Below are 23,776 nucleotides of genomic sequence, written 5' to 3'. Positions count from 1 at the left end.
CCTGCTATTTACATTTAGTGCAGTGCGTCCTGCTCACAGTGTTCAGCTAGATCCGTTCCTGTTATCTTCTAGACTATTTACATTTAGTGCAGTGCGTCCTGCTCACAGTGTTCAGCTAGATCCGTTCCTGCTATTTACATTTAGTGCAGTGCGTCCTGCTCACAGTGTTCAGCTAGATCCGTTCCTGTTATCTTCTAGACTATTTACATTTAGTGCAGTGCGTCCTGCTCACAGTGTTCAGCTAGATCCGTTCCTGTTATCTTCTAGACTATTTACATTTAGTGCAGTGCATCCTGCTCACAGTGTTCAGCTAGATCCGTTCCTGCTATTTACATTTAGTGCAGTGCGTCCTGCTCACAGTGTTCAGCTAGATCCGTTCCTGTTATCTTCTAGACTATTTACATTTAGTGCAGTGCGTCCTGCTCACAGTGTTCAGCTAGATCCGTTCCTGTTATCTTCTAGACTATTTACATTTAGTGCAGTGCGTCCTGCTCACAGTGTTCAGCTAGATCCGTTCCTGTTATCTTCTAGACTATTTACATTTAGTGCAGTGCGTCCTGCTCACAGTGTTCAGCTAGATCCGTTCCTGTTATCTTCTAGACTATTTACATTTAGTGCAGTGCGTCCTGCTCACAGTGTTCAGCTAGATCCGTTCCTGTTAAATTCCTACTGACAGGCAGGCTTGTCTGGTTACAGTATATAAAGCTACCTGAAGAAAATTACAGGTGTTCTATTTGATCCTATTAGTACCACGGTCAGGCAGCTAGACTATTTACATTTAGTACAGTGCGTCCTGCTCACAGTGTTCAGCTAGATCCGTTCCTGTTATCTTCCTACTGACAGGCAGGCTTGTCTGGTTACAGTATATAAAGCTACCTGAAGAAAATTACAGGTGTTCTATTTGATCCTATTAGTACCACGGTCAGGCAGCTAGACTATTTACATTTAGTACAGTGCGTCCTGCTCACAGTGTACAGCTAGATCCGTTCCTGTTATCTTCCTACTGACAGGCAGGCTTGTCTGGTTACAGTATATAAAGCTACCTGAAGAAAATTACAGGTGTTCTATTTGATCCTATTAGTACCACGGTCAGGCAGCTAGACTATTTACATTTAGTACAGTGCGTCCTGCTCACAGTGTTCAGCTAGATCCGTTCCTGTTATCTTCCTACTGACAGGCAGGCTTGTCTGGTTACAGTATATAAAGCTACCTGAAGAAAATTACAGGTGTTCTATTTGATCCTATTAGTACCACGGTCAGGCAGCTAGACTATTTACATTTAGTACAGTGCGTCCTGCTCACAGTGTACAGCTAGATCCGTTCCTGTTATCTTCCTACTGACAGGCAGGCTTGTCTGGTTACAGTATATAAAGCTACCTGAAGAAAATTACAGGTGTTCTATTTGATCCTATTAGTACCACGGTCAGGCAGCTAGACTATTTACATTTAGTACAGTGCGTCCTGCTCACAGTGTTCAGCTAGATCCGTTCCTGTTATCTTCCTACTGACAGGCAGGCTTGTCTGGTTACAGTATATAAAGCTACTTGAAGAAAATTACAGGTGTTCTATCCCAGCTTAGTGCAGCTACAGGCCATTAGTATGTCTGGAAGGCCAAGAAGGAGAGGCAGACAGTCACAAGCCAATAAGAGAGGGCAAGCAGGCTCTGTGTCTAGTGCTGGTCGTGGAGACGGTGCATCCTCATCAGCACGTGGCCATGGGACACGCTTGGCCTTTTTTTCGGCAGCTGGCCGTGTTGAGCCGCAACATGCGGAAGACTTGGTCGAGTGGATGACCAAGCCGTCCTCATCCTCCTCATCCTCTCTCACCCATGCCCAGGGTGCTTTGTCTGGCAAAGCAGCGGCCTCTTCCCTCAGCTCAATGTCATCAGTGACTCCTTCCCTAGCTCCACCATGTCCTCATGAGGATTCCCTCGAACTGTTTGACCACAGTGTTGGGTACATGCTCCAGGAGGATGCCCAGCGTTTGGAAGGCTCTGATGACGATACTGAGCTCGATGAAGGCAGTAACATGAGCGCGGACAGAGGGGGTGCCCAAGAAGGACAGCAATCTGGCAGTCATGCTCCCCCTGCTGCAGCATACTGCCAGGTTTGCTCCAGTGATGAGGAGGGAGGGGATGATGAGGTCACTGACTCAACGTGGGTGCCTGATAGGAGAGAGGAGGAGGAGGAGGAGGAGGAGGAGGAGGAGGAGGTGGCAGCACATCACCAACGAGGCAGGATGCCCTCCAGGGGCCAGCCTAAGGGCAGCACATTGACTGCATCACACCCCAAAGCTCCACATGTGCAGGGCGCTGCAGTCTCTGCGCGTTATTCAAAAAGTTCTTTGGTGTGGGCCTTTTTTGAGATGAGTGCATCAGATCGCACCGCTGCTATTTGCAACATATGTCTCAAGCGTATCTCGCGTGGCCAAAACATCTCCCGCTTGGGTACCACATGCTTGACCAGACATATGTTGACCTGCCATGCAGTTCGTTGGCAAGCGTATCTAAAAGACCCACACCAAAGAACAAAGAGGATCTCTCCTTGCTCCTCATCAGCTGAGATTTCCAACCCCACTAGACCTTCAGTCCTCTCTGAGACCTGCAGTGAGAGGAATGAAGGTGTAGAATTAGGTGTGTCACAGCCAAGTACTTGTGGGCAATCTGCTTTTGGTACACCGACGTCAGATTGTACCAGGCAAATTTCCCTGCCCCAGCTGCTGCACCGCCGAAAGAAGTTTGCTCCCAGCCATCCACATGCCCAGCGGTTGAATGCTAGCTTGGCAAAATTGCTAGCACTTCAACTGCTGCCTTTTCAGTTGGTAGACTCTGCCCCCTTCCGTGAGTTTGTGGAATGTGCGGTTCCTCAGTGGCAGGTACCCAAACGCCACTTTTTCTCACGGAAGGCGATTCCGGCTCTCTACCGGCATGTGGAAGGCAATGTCCATGCCTCGCTGGACAGGGCGGTCAGCGGTAAGGTGCATATTACCGCTGACTCATGGTCCAGCAGGCATGGACAGGGACGTTACCTAAGTTTCACGGCGCATTGGGTGACTCTGCTGGCAGCTGGGAAGGATGCAGGACAAGGTGCAGTAGTGTTGGAGGTTGTTCCGCCACCACGCCTCCAAAATGCTGATTGTGACACACCTCTCTCCTCCACCCCCTCCTCTTCTTCTTCCTCCATGGCCTCTTCCTCGGAACCAGCGGTGCTCCGTAGGCGTTCAAGGGGCTACGCAAGTACGCAGGCCAAAAGATGCCATGCGGTGCTTGAGCTGGTGTGCTTGGGGGACAGGAGCCACACTGGGGCAGAGGTTCTGTCAGCTCTGCAGGGGCAGGTTCAGAGGTGGTTGACGCCACGCCAACTTAAGGCAGGAATGGTGGTTTGCGACAATGGCACCAACCTCCTCTCTGCCCTCCGACAGGGACAAATGACCCATGTGCCCTGTTTGGCTCACGTCCTTAACTTGGTGGTGCAGCGGTTCTTGGGCAGGTACCCGGGCTTACAGGATGTCCTGAGGCAGGCCAGGAAAGTCTGTGTGCATTTCCGCCGGTCATATAATGCCAGTGCTCGGCTGACGGACCTCCAAAAGGAGTTTAACCTGCCCAAGAACCGCCTAATCTGTGACATGCCCACCAGGTGGAACTCAACGTTGGCCATGCTGCAGCGGCTGCACACGCAGCAGAGGGCCATCAATGAGTACCTGTGCGACTATGGCACCAGGACAGGGTCAGGGGAGCTTGGTTTTTTTTCCCCACGCCAGTGGGCCATGATCAGGGATGCATGCACTGTCCTGTCACCATTCGAGGAGGCCACGAGGATGGTGAGCAGTGACAGTGCATGCATCAGTGACACTGTCCCCCTTGTCCACCTGTTGGAGCACACGCTGCGTAGAATAATGGACAGGGCACTTGAGGCAGAACAGAGGCAGGAAGAGGAGGACTTCCTTAGCTCTCAAGGCCCCCTTTATCCAGACAGTGTTCCTGCGTGCCCGCCGATCACACAGGAAGAGGACGAGGAGGAAGAGGAGGAGGAGGAAGATTGTGTCAGTATGGAGGTGGAGCCTGGCACTCAGCATCAGCAGCAGTCTTTAAGGGATCAGTCCCAAGAAACACATGGACTTGTACGTGGCTGGGAGGAGGTGGCTGCGGACCATGTCGTTCTTAGTGACCCAGAGGACTCCGGACCAAATGCCTCAGCAAACCTACGCTGCATGGCCTCCCTGATCCTGCAAAGCCTGCGTAAGGATCCTCGTGTTCGTGGTATCAAGGAGAAGGACCAATACTGGCTGGCAACCCTCCTTGATCCACGTTACAAGGGTAAGGTTGCGGACCTTATCTTGCCATCGCAGAGGGAGCAGAGGATGAAACATCTTCGGGAGGCCTTGCAGAAAGGTCTGTGCAACGCGTTCCCAGAGACTGGGAGGTTACAAACTCCTGTTTCTGGACAACGTGTTGCTGAGGCTTCGGTCAGTCAAAGAAGGAGCGGTGGAGAAGGTGGCCGTCTGACCGATGCGTTCAGACAATTTTTTGGTCCGCAGCCCCAAGGTATGATCGGTTCCAGCAACCATCGCCAGCGTCTGTTTTACATGGTGCAGGAATACCTAGGGGCAAGATCAGACTTGGACACCTTTCCCACCGAAAATCCTCTGGGTTACTGGGTCTTGAGGATGGATCACTGGCCAGAGCTTGCACAGTATGCAATTGAGCTACTGGCCTGTCCTGCATCCAGCGTTCTTTCGGAACGCACATTCAGTGCTGCTGGAGGCGTGGTAACCGATCACAGGGTGCGTCTGTCCACCGACTCGGTCGATCGGCTGACCTTCATAAAAATGAATGAGTCTTGGATCACCACCAGCTACCAAGCACCTGATGCTGATGTAACCGAATAATTTTTTTTGAAATCTCAGATCCCTTCAAAGACTGCCTATGCTGATGCTGAGTGACTATCCCTGAGTAATTATCCTCTTCCTCCTCAATCATCACGCTGATAGCTTGTAAGAACATTTTTGGTTCTGGGCGCCACCACCAGTGCCTAAGGCACAATTTTTCAGCCCCTGTTTAACAGGGGCGTGTAATTACAATTTTTGATGTAATACTTTGCAGCAGGGCTCGTTCCTGCATTCCAACTAGAGTGTCTGTGAGGGGTTGCAGTGTTGTGGCACCAGCACCAGTGCCTAGGGCCCAATTTTTCTGCCCCTGTCTAACAGGGGCGTGTAATTACAATTTTTGATGCAATACTTTGCAGCAGGGCTTGTTCCTGCGTTCCAACTAGAGTGTCTGTGAGGGGTTGCAGTGTTGTGGCACCAGCACCAGTGCCTAAGGCCCAATTTTTCTGCCCCTGTCTAACAGGGGCGTGTAATTACAATTTTTGATGCAATACTTTGCAGCAGGGCTCGTTCCTGCGTTCCAACTAGAGTGTCTGTGAGGGTTTGCAGTGTTGTGGCACCAGCACCAGTGCCTAAGGCCCAATTTTTCTGCCCCTGTCTAACAGGGGCGTGTAATTACAATTTTTGATGCAATACTTTGCAGCAGGGCTCGTTCCTGCGTTCCAACTAGAGTGTCTGTGAGGGGTTGCAGTGTTGTGGCACCAGCACCAGTGCCTAAGGCCCAATTTTTCTGCCCCTGTCTAACAGGGGCGTGTAATTACAATTTTTGATGCAATACTTTGCAGCAGGGCTCGTTCCTGCGTTCCAACTAGAGTGTCTGTGAGGGGTTGCAGTGTTGTGGCACCAGCACCAGTGCCTAAGGCCCAATTTTTCTGCCCCTGTCTAACAGGGGCGTGTAATTACAATTTTTTAAGCAATAATTTGCAGCAGGGCTCGTTCCTGTGTTCCAACTAGAGTGTCTGTGAGGGGTTGCAGTGTTGTGGCACCAGCACCAGTGCCTAAGGCCTAATTTTTCAGCTCCTGTTCAACAGGGGCATGTAATTACAATTCTTGATCTAATATTTCACAGCAGGGCCCTGTGAGGGCTTACAGTGTTGTGGCCACAGCAACACCTAAGGCCCAAATTTCTGCTGAGTATATAGGGCAGGACCCTACTTTCAAACATCTAACTTACAAACGACTCCTACTTGCAAACGGAAGGAGACAACAGGAAGTGAGATGAAATCTACCCCTAGGAAGGGAAATTCTCTCCTGTAAGAGTTAATATGGGAAAACAATTTCTCCTTTCCACTGATGCTTTCCAATCCTTGTTCCACAAAAAAACCCAAATTTTCAAAAAACATTTTTCATTGGGACAAAAAAGTGAGGTGAAATCTTCTGAAGAGGAGGAAAGACAGCAAAACAAATGTCACAGGGGTGATAACCCTTCCCTATGTTTTCCAAAAAGCTTAGAAAAGATTTTTTGGCTGGAGCTAAACACGTTAAAAATGTTCAAAATTACAAACAGATTCTACTTAACAACAAACCTACAGTCCCTGTCTTGTTTGCACCGCCTGTATACTGCTGTTCAGAGTATATAGGGCCTGGTGGCCCCACACCTTTCCTTATTTTAATTTGGGTGCGGGGTTCCCCTTAATATCCATACAAGACCCAAAGGGCCTGGTAATGGACTGGGGGGTACCCATGCCGTTTGTCTCACTGATTTTCATCCATATTGCCATGACCCGACATGACATTAAACCCGCAAGCAGTTTTAAATGAGATTTTTTCCTTTAAAAATGACATTTGGTGCAGGGACTGTTCTAAACATGGGAAACACGCGTCACTTTACAGGCATACTATAGACACCCCCCAGGTACGATATTTAAAGGAATATTTCACTTTTTTTTTTTTTTACTTTAAGCATCATTAAAATCACTGCTCCCGAAAAAACGGCCGTTTTTAAAAGTTTTTTTTGCATTGATACATGTCCCCTGGGGTAGGACCCGGGTCCCCAAACCCTTTTTAGGACAATACCATGCAAATTAGCCTTTAAAATGAGCACTTTTGATTTTGAACGTTCGAGTCCCATAGACGTCAATGGGGTTCTAACGTTCGTGCGAACTTTCGGTCCGTTCGCGGGTTCTGGTGCGAACCGAACCGGGGGGTGTTCGGCTCATCCCTACTCATGATGCTGCACAATAGTGTACAGTGAGGACACATCCTCGGTGGCAAGGAAAGTCCTACCTTCCAGTACCGATATTGTATCCAATAATTGGAGAGAATGCTTGGTATCTTTTATATATGCCTTCGTTTTCTGAACAGCCGGTTGAATGAAGTAATCAATATATTCCCCCATTCTGGAAGTCAATGAATCTATGCCATTCACAATCGGCCTGCCTGGTGGTTCTTCTCGATTTTTGTGAATTTTCGGGATGGTGTATATTATTAGTATTCTGCATGATTCTGGTATCAAATACTTAGATTCTTTTTTATTCAGTATACCCTTATTAATACCTAAATTTACTACTGATTGTAATTGTTTTTTAAAATCTCTCGTAGGGTTACTTGGCAGCCTAATATAAGTCTCTTCATCGTGTAGTTGCCGATCCAATTCTCGTAAATATTGCTCTTTCGATTGTATCACCACAGCTCCTCCCTTGTCGGCTGGACGTATCACAATATCTTGTCTGTCTGTTAATTTTTTGATCCCTTCCTTTATATGTATCAGATCATAAATTCGCTTCGGTTTCAACATTTCCAAGTCTTGTAACACCAATTTCTTGAATACTTCAACATGTTGATTATTTGGTACTTGGGGATTGAAAACGGAGTTGTTACGCAATGTACTGTGTAGAGGTATCTCTTGATTCTGTCTCTCTTCATGTATCGGTTTAGGGGGATTGCCAATCAGATATTTTTTGATATTAATCTTTCTAATGTATTTCTGAATCCCTATATAAGTTTTGAATTTATTAAGATTTCTCACTGGGGCATGTTTAAGTCCTTTGTCCAATACCGCTAATTCCTGTGCAGTAATCGTTTTTCCACTCAGATTTACCACTCCTTCTCCTACTACACTCTTTTGCGTTTGGATTCTCTTCCCCGCTCTGCATCCTCTCTTTTTTCCGGGCTGTGTCTTGCCCTGTCTTCCTCCTGTCTTCTTCTGGGGGAGCAATGAAATTCTTGGGGGTGTCTTCTGGGTGAATAATCCCTCCTCTCCCTGTCTAAAAAAGGTCTCTGGATGTCTCTTTCTCGTGGGTTGTGATAATAGTTTTGGTCCTCACGATAATCATCATGATGATTCCTGATAGGGTCAAATCAATTATAGGTTGATATGGGACTCCTGTCATATCTTGCTGAGTAATCATAATGTTGTGGATAGCTTCTGTCATCTCTCTGATTATGGTATCACGGAGGACCCCCTGGTGGTAGAAGTTGGAGCAACGTATTATTGTGTACACTTGCACTGTTTTTAACCATTTAATTAGTTGGACACTTTAATGATTTACTTTATTTAGTTAAAAGTTCTTTTATCCTACACTGTAGCGCGGGATTACTTTACAATTAGTAACATCCAACAGTGCTTTATAATTTTACAGAATCACGCCATTTTCAGGACTGCACAAATTTATGTCATGGTGAGCTAAAAGAAAAACAAGCAGTAAATGTAAGCAAATATTTTGTAAGTTAAAATTTTTTTTTTTTTTTAAAAAGGCTCAGACATTGTCTGGCATATTGATGGCCCCCCTACCCGCAAAGTATTCCATGTATCTTAGACGGACCTCGCGGGCACTCAGGGGAGGCAAGCCAGGACGGCCAGCTTCAAGCGCCGTCAGGGTTGGTTCATTTACATTAATTCCGGATTCAGGCCCAACTGAGCCAGCATAGTTCACAGAGTTTCTCCTTAAAAAGTTGTGGAGAACACAGCATGCCAGGATGATATGATTGAGTTTATACTCCGCCATGTGCATGGGTGTAAGAAATAGGCAGAACCAGCTGGCCATGATTCCAAACGTGTTCTCCACCACTTTTCTGGCTCTGGCCAGCCGGTAATTAAAAACCCTCTGGTCCGGGGTGAGGGTCCTCATAGGGAATGGCCGCATAAGATGGTCCCCCAGTGCAAATGCTTCATCCGCAACGAAGACGAATGGGAGTCCTTCCGCATTGTCTTCTGGAGGTGGCAAGCCCAAGCTGCCATTCTGGAGACGCCTGTAGAACTCTGTGTGGGCGATGACTCCACCATCTGACATCCGGCCATTCTTCCCCACGTCCACATACAGGAACTCGTAAGTAGTCGACACCACTGCCAACATCACAATACTATTGAAGCCCTTGTAGTTGTAATAGTATGACCCCGAGTTGGGTGGTGGGACGATGTGGATGTGTTTCCCACCAATTGCCCCTCCGCAGTTAGGAAAGTCCCACCGCTGGGCAAAGTGGGAGGCCACAGTCTGCCATTCCTGTGGGTTGGAAGGAAACTGTGGAGTCAAACAAGAATAAATAATTATTCATTTTGCACATAAACAGGGAAAGCAGATTAGACACAAACATTCTTGGCCAACATCAGTCTAAATTTTTTTTAAGGGACTATTTAAAGACAAAGGTATAAGGTCCACCTATCAGATTCCTCCCCCCATCTCATGGGCCATTTTGAAAAGTTTATGGGGAGATGTTTTGGACAGGTAACCCTCTCCACTTCATTGAGAGATGAATGCCTAAATAATGTGGATTACTTTGGCCAGCCCCTCCTTACTTTACACTATTGGAAGCCCACTGGACAGGTAAGAAGTGTCATAATACAAAGATAAAAATGCACACTGTACACATTTTAGCACATTTTTACATTCTGCTATTACCTATCAAGATAATAATAGGATACAAAAACTTTAAACAGTACCATTTGAAAGTATTCAGGCAGGCCCTTGCACTACATGCTTTGGGGAATTCATCCATAAATCTGACCACAAAAGAGGTGGGTATAGTGTGTATGGGTTTGGCAAAGTCAGCAGATAGAGGATTGAGGATAGATAGAGGATTGGTATCAGCTGAGTTAGCAGTTGGGGGGAGGGAGGGTTCCAAATGATTTTGTGACCCAAAAAAAAGCCTCTGGCACTCTGCCTGAATTTCAAGCACACATTACAATTTTACACATTTTAGGGTGGATTTGGGGTAAAGCACTACTATGGAGCTGACAAAATACATTGTTAAGTGACTACACAAGGTGAATATAGGCCCAGGAGAGCATGCTGGGGAGGTAAGTGAAGGCAAATATGTATGAAGGACCAAAAAAAATTACATAAAAATCCAGCATGCATGAGGACAAAGGGGACATTCACAGCATATTACAATCATGGTAATTAGGGAATGAGGAAAGAAATACAATATATTATCAAACATTAAATACAATAAAATGTGATGTTAAAGGATAAAAATCTTACCTTCATATACTCCTTCTGCAGGACCTGGATGATGGCAGAACAGGTCTCCGGGATAATGATCCCCAGAGCCTGGGGGGGAGATGCCTGTCAAGAACTTGAGGTCTTGCAGGCTTCTCCCCATCGCCAAGTACCGCAGGGTGGCGATGAGCCTCTGCTCAGGAATGATGGCTTGCCTCATGCAGGTATCCTGCCTGCTGATATAAGGGGTCAGCAAAGCCAACAAACGGTGAAATATGGGGTCCGTCATCCGGAGAAAGTACCTGAAATCATCAAGATTATTCTCACGGATCTCACGGAGCAAAGGCATGTGAGAGAACTGGTCACGCTGGAGCAACCAATTCTTGGTCCATGAACTCCTCCCCACCCTGTTCATGGACTGGGCTTGTGTCAAAGTAAGGACCCCAACACCAAGCCCCCGCACAGCAGGAACTCTCCGATGAGTACGTACACGCAACATGGCTAGAAAACGATCGGCTGCTCAGAACGAAGTAACAGAACGCACCAAAGAACAGCAAGGCCTGTGAAGAGCGAACTGAAAATTAGTAACGAACAAACAAGAACACAATGACGGAGTCAAGGGTAACTCGCTGCATGCACTGAAGACCAGATACAAACCCACAAGCACAAACTGAACAGCAGAAAAACGATCTGAAAACCAAGAGTCTGAAAAAGCGCGAATTGTCTCTCACCAAACTTTTACTAACACAAGATTAGCAAAAGGAGCCCAAAGGGTGCCGCGCTTGGTTCTGAACTGCCCTTTTATAATCTCGTCGTACATGGTGTACGTGACCGCGTTCTTGGCATTTGGAAATTTCAACAACTTTGTACGACCGTGTGTAGACAAAACAAGTTTGAGCAAACATCCGTCGGAAAAAATCCATGGATTTTGTTGTCGGAATGTCCGATCAATGTCCGATCGTGTGTACGGGGCATTAGTCATTTATAGGACTTTAGAGGCAGTCGAGATTGCAGGCGTTTTTTTGAAAGCAGAAAAATCTCATACATTTCAAACCCCAAATGTGTGTAACTGCGGTAAACTGCATTTATGTGCATTATCGTGTATAAGCGGAAACAATTTCTGATAATTTTTGAACATATAAAAATTTTGAAGAAAACACAAATTTCACCACATGCTGTTGCCTGCATCAATGGATGAGTCCAGTAGTGAGGAACTCTGGTCCTCTAACATCATTTTCTACGTCTTCGGAACCTCAGCAACAACAACATCAGGAACATTTCCTCACACATGCTCATGATGGGATCCATAGTGAAAACACGAAAAATAAGACCGCAATCTACAAGCACACTGCTCTCCTTGCTGCTCTCTCTTCTGTAACAGAAAGGCTGAACTAATGTACTTTTACATGCATTGTGGGCATTGGGTCTCCTGAGGTTGTCTTTATAAAACGCTTCTAATCTCAAACGCTCATAACTGCTGCCAAACATAAACTCAGTATGTAATTTGGATGTTTTTCTAAGGTTTCCAGCTGTCAAGTTTCCAGGAAAAAGGTTTTTAACTGCTCTGTGTACATGAGTCCTTACAGAGATAACAAACTCAGGAGCAGAGCTAACCTTAGCGCCAGGCTGGGAGGGGGGCTGCACAGGGAGGGGGATTAGTGAAGGACGACTGTCTCTTTCTCAGTAGATCAAAGCTGGCAGTAGCGAGAGGGGGAGAGACCAGCATTCAGATGTTGGAGGAAGAGTTCTGTAATTGCTGTCCATCACTAATCCCCCTCCCTGTGTGGGCCCCCCCTGTGTGCTTGGGCTCACTACAAGAGGACTGGTGGTCCCCCTATCAACGGCCCTGAGCGAGGGCTTGTTTTGATGCATATTTAGTGTTTGTCAAGAATATATCAATATTTAAATGTCCAGAGCCTGGCCACAGTTACACTTTAGGAATTTGCATAAAATATATTATTTTGTCCTTTTTTGCTTTCTTACATAATTACTTTTTAGTGGACCTTCACAGCAGAAACACGAAAATTATTCTCTCAACAGGACAGCCCCCCTGCTCCACTCTCTCAGGAGCCTCTTAATCTTTAAGTAAAAAGCAGAACAGGTGTTCTCACGGGGGGAGCTGAACTGCTGAGGAAATAAGTTGAATTACTTCAATACACATTCCGTAAACTTTCAGGATGAACTGCTCCACAGTGGTTGAGGGTTAATTTTGAAGCTTATTTACTGCTTGTTAAAAATACAGTATGTAAATACCTGAATATCCATACCTGACAACAGATTTTATATATACAGTTGTGCTCATAAGTTACATACCCTGGCAGAATTTATGATTACTTGGCCATTTTTCAGAAAATATAAATGATACCGCAAAAACCTTTCTTTCACTCATTGTTAGTGTTTGGCTAAAGCAATGTATTATCAATCAACTGTGTTTACTCTTTTTAAACCATAACCACAACAGAAACTACCCAAATGGCCCTGATCAATAGTGTACATACCCTGGTGATGTTGGCCAATATAACATGATTGCTTTCTATTAAAGGTAACCATCTTCACCTGTGATCTGTTTGTTTGTAATTCGTGTGTGTGTATAAAAGGTCACTGAGTTTCTGGACTCCTGACAGACCCTTGCATCTTTCATCCAGTGCTGCACTGACAGGTCTGGATTCGGAGTTATGGGGAAAGCAAAAGAATTGTCAAAGGATCTGGGGGGAAATGTAGTTGAACTGTATAAAACGGGAAAGAGATATAAAAAGATATCCTAGGAATTGAGAATGCCATTCAGCAGTGTCCAAACTCTAATCAAGAAGTGGAAAATGAGGGGTTCTGTTGAAACCAAACCACGGTCAGGTAGACCAACTAAAATTTCAGCCACAACTGCCAGCAAAATTGTTCGGGATGCAAAGGAGAACCCACAAATAACTTCAGGTGAAATAAAGGACTCTTTGAAAATATGTGGTGTGGCTGTTTCAAGATGCACAATAAGGAAGCACTTGAAGAAAGATGGGCTGCATTGTCGAGTCACCAGAAGAAAGCCATTTCTCAAATGCTACAAAGTATCCTGCTTACAATACGCCAAACAGCACAGAGACAAGCCTCAAACCTTCTGGCACAAAGTCATTTAGAGTTGATGAGACCAAAATTGAGCTTTTTGGCCACAACCATAAACGCTACATTTAGAGAGGAGTCAACAAGGCCTATGATGAAAGGTACACCATTCCTACTGTGAAACACGGAGGTGGATCGCTGATGTTTTGGGGATGTGTGAGCTACAAAAGGCACAGGAAATTTGGTCAAAATTGATGACAAGATGAATGCAGTATGTTATCAAAAATTACCGGAGGAACATTAGCGATCATCAGCCAGGAAGCTGCCCATGGGACGTACTTGGACATTCCAACATGACAATGATCCAAAACACAAGGCCAAGTTGACCTGTCATTGACTACAGCAGAATAAAGTGAAGGTTCTGGAGTGGCCATCTCAGTCTCCTAACCTCAATATCATTGAGCCACTCTGGGGAGATCTAAAACATGCAGTTCATGCAAGACAGCCCAAGAATTTACAGGAACTGGAGGCTTTTTGTCAAGAGAAATTGGCAGCTTTACCATCTAAGAAGATAAAGAGACTCATCCACAAATACCACAAAAGAATTCAAGCTGTCATTGATGTTAAAGGGGGCAATACACTGTATTAAGAACTGGGGTATGTAAACTTTTGATCAGGGTAATTTGGCTAGTTTCTGTTGCCATTATGATTTAAAAAGAGTAAACACAGTTGATTGATAATAAATGGCTTCAGCCAAACACTGACAGAAAAGTTTTTGTGTTATCATTCACATTCTCTGAAAAATGGCCAAGAAATCATAAATTCTGCCAGGGTATGTAAACTTATGAGCACAACTGTGTGTGTATATATATATATATATATATATATATATATATATATATATATATGCAGTCCTGCTCAAAAGTTTGCATACCCTCGCAGAAATTGTGAAATTTTGGCATTAATATTGAAAATATGACTGATCATGACAAAAACTGTCTTTTATTTAAAGATAGCAATCACATGAAGCCATTTATTACTGTCAGAAACCATGAAATCAGGCCGAGACAGAATTAAAGTTAACAGTTAAATCACACTTGTTTAATAATAAAAGTTAAAAAAACAAACGTAGTCAAAACATAGCCAAAGTTCAGTAACCGGAATGGATAGTCAGCCAAGCCAGAAGTCAGGGATCAATGTAGTGGAACAGCAAGCAGGATCTGGAGCCAGAAGGGATGTCAGCAAAGCAAGTCTTGAACAGGATCGCAGGTTTCTGTGATGTTGACCAAGGTGAAGGCAGAGCTCCTCTGGACTGGACGGCTTAAGTAGGCAGGACTGACGAGCAGGATATCATCAACAGCTGAGTAACTGTGGAGAGATAGGAGCTGGAAATTAGCAGCTGAGCGGCCAGCTCCTGGAGCTGAGTAAAAAAGTAGAGTTTACTGCCACTTTAAAGCATGATTTTAAGTGGATTTTCTTGTCTCCTGTGGACCCTGGTCTCTGGTTAGTGCAGTGCTGGCAAACCTTGGCACCCCAGATGTTTTGGAACTACAATTCCCATGATGCTTAACTACACTGCAGAGTGTATGAGCATCATGGCAAATGTAGTTCCAAAACATCTGGGGTGTCAAGGTTTGCCATCACTGGGTTAGTGCATCTACCCTACACATTCCATTCCAAAGACTGTTTTCATAGGAACTCCCTGGAGCACCTTGACTATGTGTTTTTGTATATTCCCATACTTGGATGACCTGTCTCTTTTAGTCTTTCTGTCAACCTGCCCCAGTGTGTTTTACAGCTCTGACATCTGGTCTTATTGTGTATTATACATCACCACATAAATACTACTCCATATAGCTATCATAATTGTCTTAAATGCAAAAAAATTAGAAGCCCCAACTTTATGAAAATTTATGGGCTGGTTCTGTAAAGCAGAACTCCAGAGAATGGAATGGTTCAAACTTTTGTCAGGTTCTTATTGCTGCTGTGTTTTGTTTTTCCTCTCCCCTTTGGTCTGGCTGTCCAGAAAGTATGTGGGGTAATAAACTCTCCAATGGTTTTGCATACGATAATAAAAACCTGACAGAAGTTTTAGCCCTATCTCTCAGTTTTCTCTGCAGTTTAATTTTATTGAAATGCTTCTAGAAACAGATGCACAGTTATTCCACAAAGCATTTTCTTCATTATCGTCTTGCTGAATAAGATATAGTAGGGGAAAATATGTGGAAGATGTAGGTACCAAAAACAATGTTCTAAAAAACTCCAAAATGAACACATAGGCCTTGGCCCTACTTTTGTGTCTAAGGTCATGACACTGTACTCTCGTCCCTCAGCTTCTGTCCTGGTCAATGGCTCCTCGTTCACTTCATTTCAAATCTCTAACGGAACTCGTCAGGGATGCCCTCTATCCCCCCTACTTTTTGTTTTGGTGATAGAATACTCGGCAACAGCCATTAGACAAAATGAAAATATAATGGGGATCCAGACGCCCTCTTCCGCTCACAAACTTTCACTCTACGCGGATGATCTCCTAGTTTACGTTCAACAACCTCACACGCCTCTATCTTCTCTAATGCAAGAATTCCATAGATTTGGAGAACTTAGTAACTTCAAACTTAACATGTCCAAGACAGAAGCTCTCAACATATCCCTACCACCCAACACCCTTACACCCTCCCCAAATTACTTTATTTATTCCAGACAGTCCCTATCAATGTCCTTAAACATTTCTTCAACTCCCTATGGTCCATGTCCATACGCTTCATCTGGCACCAAGGGTTATCCCGTATCCGTCACACTCTGCTTACATACCCCAAAATACGAGGTGGAGCCGGTCTCCCGGACTTTGAATTATACCATAGGGCTGCTGATTTTCCAGGATCCTGGAATGGTTCCCCCGACCCTTCCCCAAAGCATCCACCATGGTAGAACAAGATCTCTCCACTTCCGATCTTCAGGCATTATTATGGGAGTATGGGGAGAAACTGCACCTTCTGTCCAATTCCTCCCCATTAACAACTGCAGCATTACACCTATGGTACAAAAAAGGATTGTCATCACTGCTGTCCACAGACCCCTCGCCACTTACATCATTATTTGATCACCCTACCCTCCCCCAGGGTATGGGATCCAATACGGTAGGCCCATATCTCCGCTCTACGTGGCCTATAGCAAGCTCATTTGTGCACCCAACCTTGGGTACAGCTATTGTTCCAGGAGTACAGGGTAACTGGCTTACAGCTCTCTGCATATCTTCCTTCTGTTCAGACCTATTTTCCTCTTCCCAAATACATAGGCCCTTGACAGGCTACAAACAGCTGTGCTCTCTCTCTGATATACCCAAATACCTGCTCTCCACCATTTATAAACTACAACACTCACTGACCAATGACCAACCCCCCTCTTACACCAGGAGGTGGGCCACGGACCTGGGAAGAGAACTCTCCCTGGCTGACTGGCAAAAGTCATTCCACTTCACACACAAATCCTCCACCTCTTGTTATACACAGGACAAGAACTTTAAACTTCTATCTAGGTGGTACAAGGACCCTCAATTACACCATAAAATCTTCCCCTCTGTCCCCACTTCATGTTGGAGATGTGGCGACGCAGAGGGAAGTTACCTCCACATCTGGTGGGAGTGTAGAGCCATCCAACCCCTCTGGTCTCAGGTTTTCGCCATTTACAGTAGCCTATATGATCGACCAACGACACCCACACCAGAGATAGCTCTATTGTCTATGCTCCCAGGCTCCATACACTCTCAAAAACTTACTCTATTACGCTTTTTTCTATCAGCCACCAGACAACTTATACCCCTTTTTTGGAAAACCACTATCACCCCTCCCCTGTCCTCCTGGGTCTCAGTGGTTAACGACATTATGCGCATGGAAGAGATGATAGCCTTAGACAATGATTCCTTCGATAAATTTTAAACTCTCTGGCTCATTTGGATCGAATACTCCACCTCTGGTTCCCTGAAAGCCTTATTGACTCCCCTTAACTGAGCTAATTACACCTTATGTCCCTGACCCCCCAATTTGTTGCACCAGGACCTGCTCATCCCCCTCAGTCCCTCCCTTCCCCCCCCCCGCTGCACCCCAACCCTTCCTGTCCCAACCTTCCCCCCTCTATCTTTTTCATTTTCTTCTCCCCCCCAATTCTACATTGCAATGACTAAGATCTGTAAGTTTTCATCTTCACTCTCTATAAGATGATTCGCAATACGCAGCGGGCTAAACCGACACCTACTAATAAAAGGTCACACCTGTATTCCCCTGTATGATTAAATCAAACCATCTAACTGAAGATCTCCCATTGCCTAATTTCACATTCTTTAAAAAAGACCCAGATCGTTCACAAATTTTTCACTGTAATGGTTTTCTTCAAAGTTCAAGAATAGTTAGAAAAACAATTTAATTTCTATTTAACCTCTTCAGCCCGGAAGATTTTACCCCCTTCCTGACCAGAGCACTTTTTGCGATTCGGCACTGCGTCGCTTTAACTGACAATTGCGCGGTCGTGCGATGTTGCACCCAAACAAAATTGACATCCTTTTTTTTCCCACAAATAGAGCTTTCTTTTGGTGGTATTTGATCGCCTCTGCGGTTTTTATTTTTTGTGCTATAAACAAAAAAAGAGCGACAATTTTGAAAAAAACGCAATATTTTTTACTTTTTGTTACAATAAATATCCCCCAAAAATATTGAATAAAACTATTTTTTCCTCAGTTTAGGCCGATATGTATTCTTCTACATATTTTTGGTAAAAAAAATCGCAATAAGTGTATATTGATTGGTTTGCGCAAAAGTTATAGCGTCAACAAAATAGGGGATAGTTTTATGGCATTTTTATTATTAATTTTTTTTTTACTAGTAATGGCGGCCATCTGTGATTTTTTATCAGGACTGCGACATTATGGCAGACACATCGAACAATTTTGACACATTTTTGAGACCATTGGCAATCAGTTCTATGAAAATGCATTGATTACTGTAAAAATGTCACTGGCAGTGAAGGGGTTAACCACTAGGGAGTGATCAAGGGGTTAATGTGTTCCCAATTGTGTGTTCTAAGTGAAGGGGGGAGAGGACTGTGCAGGGGAGATGACAGATCGCTGTTCATACTCTGTATGAACAGACGATCTGTCTGTTCTCCCCTCAAAGAACTGGAAACTGTGTGTTTACACACACAGATCCCGGTTCTCCGTGTGCCCCGAGCGATCGCGGAAGCCTGTCGGTGATCACGGCCGCTGGGCACTTGTATGGGCTCCGCGGGCGAGCAGGGGGAGTGCGCGCCTCCGTCGGCACGCACGTGTCCCCTAGTGGCCGAATATGTTACTGACGTAACATGATGGCGATTTGCACAGCCGAGCCATGTTGCCGCAGTACAATTGCGGCAGCTGGTCGGCAAGTGGTTAATGTGACATAAACAAATGCATAGTGCAATATGTCACTAGCATTAAATGAGAAGTCCAGCCTGGGCTCGTTTGGCTGGGCTTCTCCTAAGGGTCACAGGAGTGCAATTTGTTTCACACTCCTGTGACCGTTTTCAGCAGAGAGCAGGCTGAAGTCCACTCTCTGCTGACGTCACAAAGATCAGTCCAGGCACCGCTCTGAGAGTGGTTTAAATGTATCTAAAGTTATTATATTATTTTTAAAATTTAGAGTATGAAGTTTAAAAAAAAGTCTGTCTAGTTTATATTACTGTCTGTGTCTCAGCTGGGGAGATTCATCCTCTCTGTTCATTCTTGATACCATTGTCACTTGAACAGAAAGTGATGGGAAATACAAATTTTTACAGCTGTCACTAGAGCAGGAGGAAATCTTCCAATGGGAATACCTCTTCCAGTGACAGCTGTCTAGGAGGTGACTTCCATTCACTTTGAAGAGATTTCCTCCCATGTTTCATTGTGTCTTTGCAAAATAGAGCAAAGGGTAATCTCACCTATGGGACACTAGCAGTGCCATTTTAAATCTTCCCCTACTTTATTCAAAAAAGGTTTGGCTTTAGTACGTTAAGTTTTTTGACTAGTTTTTATTTACAAAAAAAAAGTGGGCGCTGCTCCAAGCCAATTCTGACTCACCGGTGCTAACACCTTTCTAGAATTTGCCTCCACTGTCTTCCTCACTCAGATCATTAAAATTACTTTGGCCACACTACATGTAATCCAGTGTCTCAATCAACTTTATTGATCCAGGCAGACCAAATAGACCCCACCTAGATTCTCCCTCTCTAACGCTTTTTGACCAACTAATGGGTTTAGTTGTGGAAAGCTCTATGATCAAGCCCATTAGGTACGAGATACAGACAGAATCTGGTCTTTCTCAATCAATAAATTCTATTGGGACCCTGAATTACATGAAGTGCAACCATGTCCATTTTTAATTGCCTGTGGAGTTCCTATTTATTAGTGGAAGCAAACAGTAATTAGTTGACATGCTGTGAATAACTTGTAAACATTGTCCCATCAATACACATTTCTGCATATAAAATATAATGTAGAGACAAAAACCACAAAGGTAAAATCTTGCAATTTACTATCTGAAAAGAATGGTTTTATTACTAACTAAATTGTTATGTAAAGAGAATACTCAAGATGTTCTATAAAGTAAAGTTTGTCAGGCTTGCCCTTAGTTCAGTTTGTCCCCTGGGATGCACTAAATGCTTCTTCAGATATAAGAAGTGAATTATTCATCTACTGTATTTCTCCATGTAGATAAACATGAACTAACAGAGGTCTTTCAAAGTTCACTACTTAGTGAATAATGAAACTGCTCACAAATGATATGTGCTGCATTGGTTCTTAAATATGTAATGCTAGTGACATGAATCTAATTTGAATCACAACTGCTGGCTTGCCAAATGGGTTGCATTCATAAAATAATTATGTCTGGCTTGTTCATTCTTCCTATTTCAGTGTTTAGAGAGTATTCAGATAAGGTCAAACTCTTTGCCTTGCAGACAATTTATTGGTGCTCACAATAAAATTCCTGCACTTATCAAAAGGTCAGCTATGAGAACAGGTTTAACATCCAAAGAAAATTACATTTCCCATAGTATTTGTTTTTTTATTGTAAAAATAATAAACTTACTAAAGGTATTTTAACAATGACCTATTTTTGTAAGTGTGACATTTACATTTTTTATTCTACTTTACATATTATTAAAATGTCTTTAAACTGACCCTTACAAGATATTATTTTATAAGCGTTCTATAAAGCAGTGAGCAGTGAATGTTTGGTGGATGTCATATTTATTGCTTTATAAGTATACCCTTTGGAGTATCTCTGAACCCTGGATAACTTTTAACTTTCTTTCTTGAATTTTTTTATTTCGAGACATAACAAACAGAAACAGTCTAGCCTTGATGCACAGCATTTTAAGCAGGGAGTAATATAGCAAAAGAAGGTACATCCCATATAGACAATTATGATCAGATTGAGTACATAACATTTACCCATACCTGGGTGTCATTCACATTTGTGACTGTCAGTTCACTTGTGCATAGGTCTCATACCTGGTCCAAGGTCTCTTTAGGGTCTACAATTACTTCCTTCAATTTCAGGTGATCCATTATGAGACTGTTGTTGGGTTAGCCACATATTGATTTTAGCATGATCAATCTATCTGTCCAATTTGGACTGTGACAAACAAATTAAAGGTGACGTACAAACCCATAAGGGTTCGGATGAGGGCTTAGCCTCCCCTTCATTATAATTCTTACTGGATTGAGCTTTACAGAACCTCTAGACTCTATCTTAGCTTTTTCCTTCTTTTTTACTCTCTAGGCTGCATCTTCTCTATCTCAGAAGCTAAAGACCTAAAACTTTATGTCTTGTACCTGATTTCCACCCCCTTCTTCACCCTATCCCTCTGTAGAGGTGTTTACCTCTGCAGGAACCAGTTTACACCTTCTTTCTTATACAAATTCTAAAGGGATATCTCAGCCTCTATATCCTTTCTCCCCTTCTAATTTACTATATGTATGCTACTCTTTAATTAAGACTGAACATAGTTTGTATGCCTTGTTGCAATCTGGCCCACAGGGAGGTAGAGCAGGATATGTAGGATGACTTGACTTAATTTATCTGCTGCAGCACACAGATCTTGATCCGGTGGCATATTTCCAACTCCCTGGTACTTATGTTGCAGTTCAAAGGCAGGGGCTGACATCTTTGTGGGGCCATCACTAACAGAAGAGCATTCTCTCCTTTGACTGCCACGATAACAAGACAACACTTACTTTTTGCACTTTCCATGCTTGCAGGCTATACGTCTTTATATGTGTGCACATTAATCTCCCCTCTCAAATGCAAGCCTTCTGCTAGTTCTGCTACACTAACAGAATAACACAATCTACAGGTTCTCAAGACTCACTGCAAATCCTTCCCTCCCCTACCTCAAGGATTCAGAATAATGTCAATATTCATATAAACTCATTTGTACAACCTCCTCAAAAGCCAGAACACAAACACAAGCTGCCAAATCACCAGCACCACAATAAATCTCCCACAATCAATCTCCTGTGCCATCTCATTATCTGAGGGCTCTGAGAATAAGTTCTCTGATAGCCAATTTGTTCTGTTAGTGGGAAACAAGATAGAAGTCAGCAGTGTTAAATAAACATCCCACATTAGTTTACATTAATTCAGTATCCATTCATGCAGGAATTAGCTTCAAAACAACAAACATTAGCAGGCTGCATTCATTTAGCATTTATAGATGCACAACATTAGTTTTTGATTAAACTTATCACTGTACAGGAGAGATCAAGTCACCTGTCACACAATACTACCAGATCCCAGAAATACTCAGGGGGAGGGAAGATAATTAAGTAATTCAAGCTTAACTATGGCACCAGAATCAGGCCAATTCTCCAGAGCCCAGACATCTTGGTCTAGTAGACAAAGCAATATATAGGTGCCCACATTCTTCACCATCTGTATTGTTATTCAAGTTTTAAAAAAAGCAAAGTGCTAAATTGTTTACCTTCCACTATATATTTATACCATTTTGCACATCCAAACCTCTGTGACTTTCCAAAAGATACTCTCCTCTGCTTGGCCATAACAGGTTGGCTGAGTACAGGACAACATAGCTTTTTCCATGCCTAATATCAAAAACAATCAGCACTTCCCACACATTCACACAATTTGGCTTATAAACTTTCTATTTAGTTCGAAGAGCTGAAGGGAGCAAGAATATATCCACAGTCAGGCCTATAAACTGACCAAAGCAATGCTCAAATTCCCCAACAGACAGAGGTAACAATAATCATCCAATGGCTATTAAGCATGATGGAGCTGAAGATGTTACAAAAGCCGTACATAATTAGAGATCTTTTCGCCAGTGTAACAGTTCACATACATATGTATAGCTATAAACTGTGCATTTATCCATTAGCTTGGAGCTCAGCTTTAGCATATGCATAGTAGATAGGTCATGTAAAACTATCTAAACTTCATACAAATCCATGGCTATTGGTACTAGACATTTACCATATAGCTCTAATACTGTGATGCAGCTTTAATTCCTACCTTTGTTTCCACTCCTCTAAACCTGTGAAACAAAATCTCACTGCATGAATGCCATGCAAATAATTAATGATGATTCTTCTGTATGGTTATTTGAATTTTAATAGAGTTGCATCTCATGTATAAATGGAAATATTTGAAACATGATGGAAACAAGAAATACATATGTATATTATTTTCTCTTTTCACTGTTAGAAAGACCATACCATTATGACCTGAAGATTATTCTGTTCTGAAGGATAATGCTTGCAAAACATCAAAGTCTATTTTGTTTTTGTTGCCTTTATCATACTCCTGTTAGACCTTCAAAAAAAATCTTTGCAGCTTGATGACCAGCAGAGAGAGTACCTGTCTTCTAACCACACTAGTCAGAATTTTAAAAGTAAGTAGGACATGTCTTGTGTCTCTGTCTTGTGATTTTCGGATATACGTACATCAAGCTTGCATGCACTATAGAGTATATATACGAAATATATAATATGAGTGAAATGTATTTAAGGAAAGTGGCCTTTTTTGGATGGAGACTGTATGTATGCAGCTATTTGACTGTTATCAGAATAAAAGTCAAGAGGAGCTAATTGCGCAGTGCAACTCTCATCTTCCTATACACATGTTAACATATATAATGCTGTGAAAAAGTATTTGCCCCCTTTCTCATTTTTATTTTTTTTGCATATTTGTCACACTTAAATGACTCAGATCATCAAACAAATTTTATTACTACACAAAGACAACCCAAGTAAATACAAAATGCAGTTTTTAAATGATGGTTTCATTTATGAAGGCAAAAAAGCTGTCAAAACCTGCCTGGCTTTATGTGAAAAAGTAATTGCCCCCTAAACTAATAACTGGTTGTGCCACCCTTGGCGGCAACAACTGCAATCAAGCGTTTGTGATAACTGGTAATGACTCTTTTATATTGCTGTGGAG

The sequence above is a fragment of the Aquarana catesbeiana genome, linkage group LG01 (assembly GCF_042186555.1).
Source record: "Aquarana catesbeiana isolate 2022-GZ linkage group LG01, ASM4218655v1, whole genome shotgun sequence".
In the NCBI taxonomy this organism is placed as follows: domain Eukaryota; kingdom Metazoa; phylum Chordata; class Amphibia; order Anura; family Ranidae; genus Aquarana; species Aquarana catesbeiana.
The sequence above is the reverse complement of the archived record's forward strand: the minus strand, read 5'-3'. Positions refer to the sequence as shown.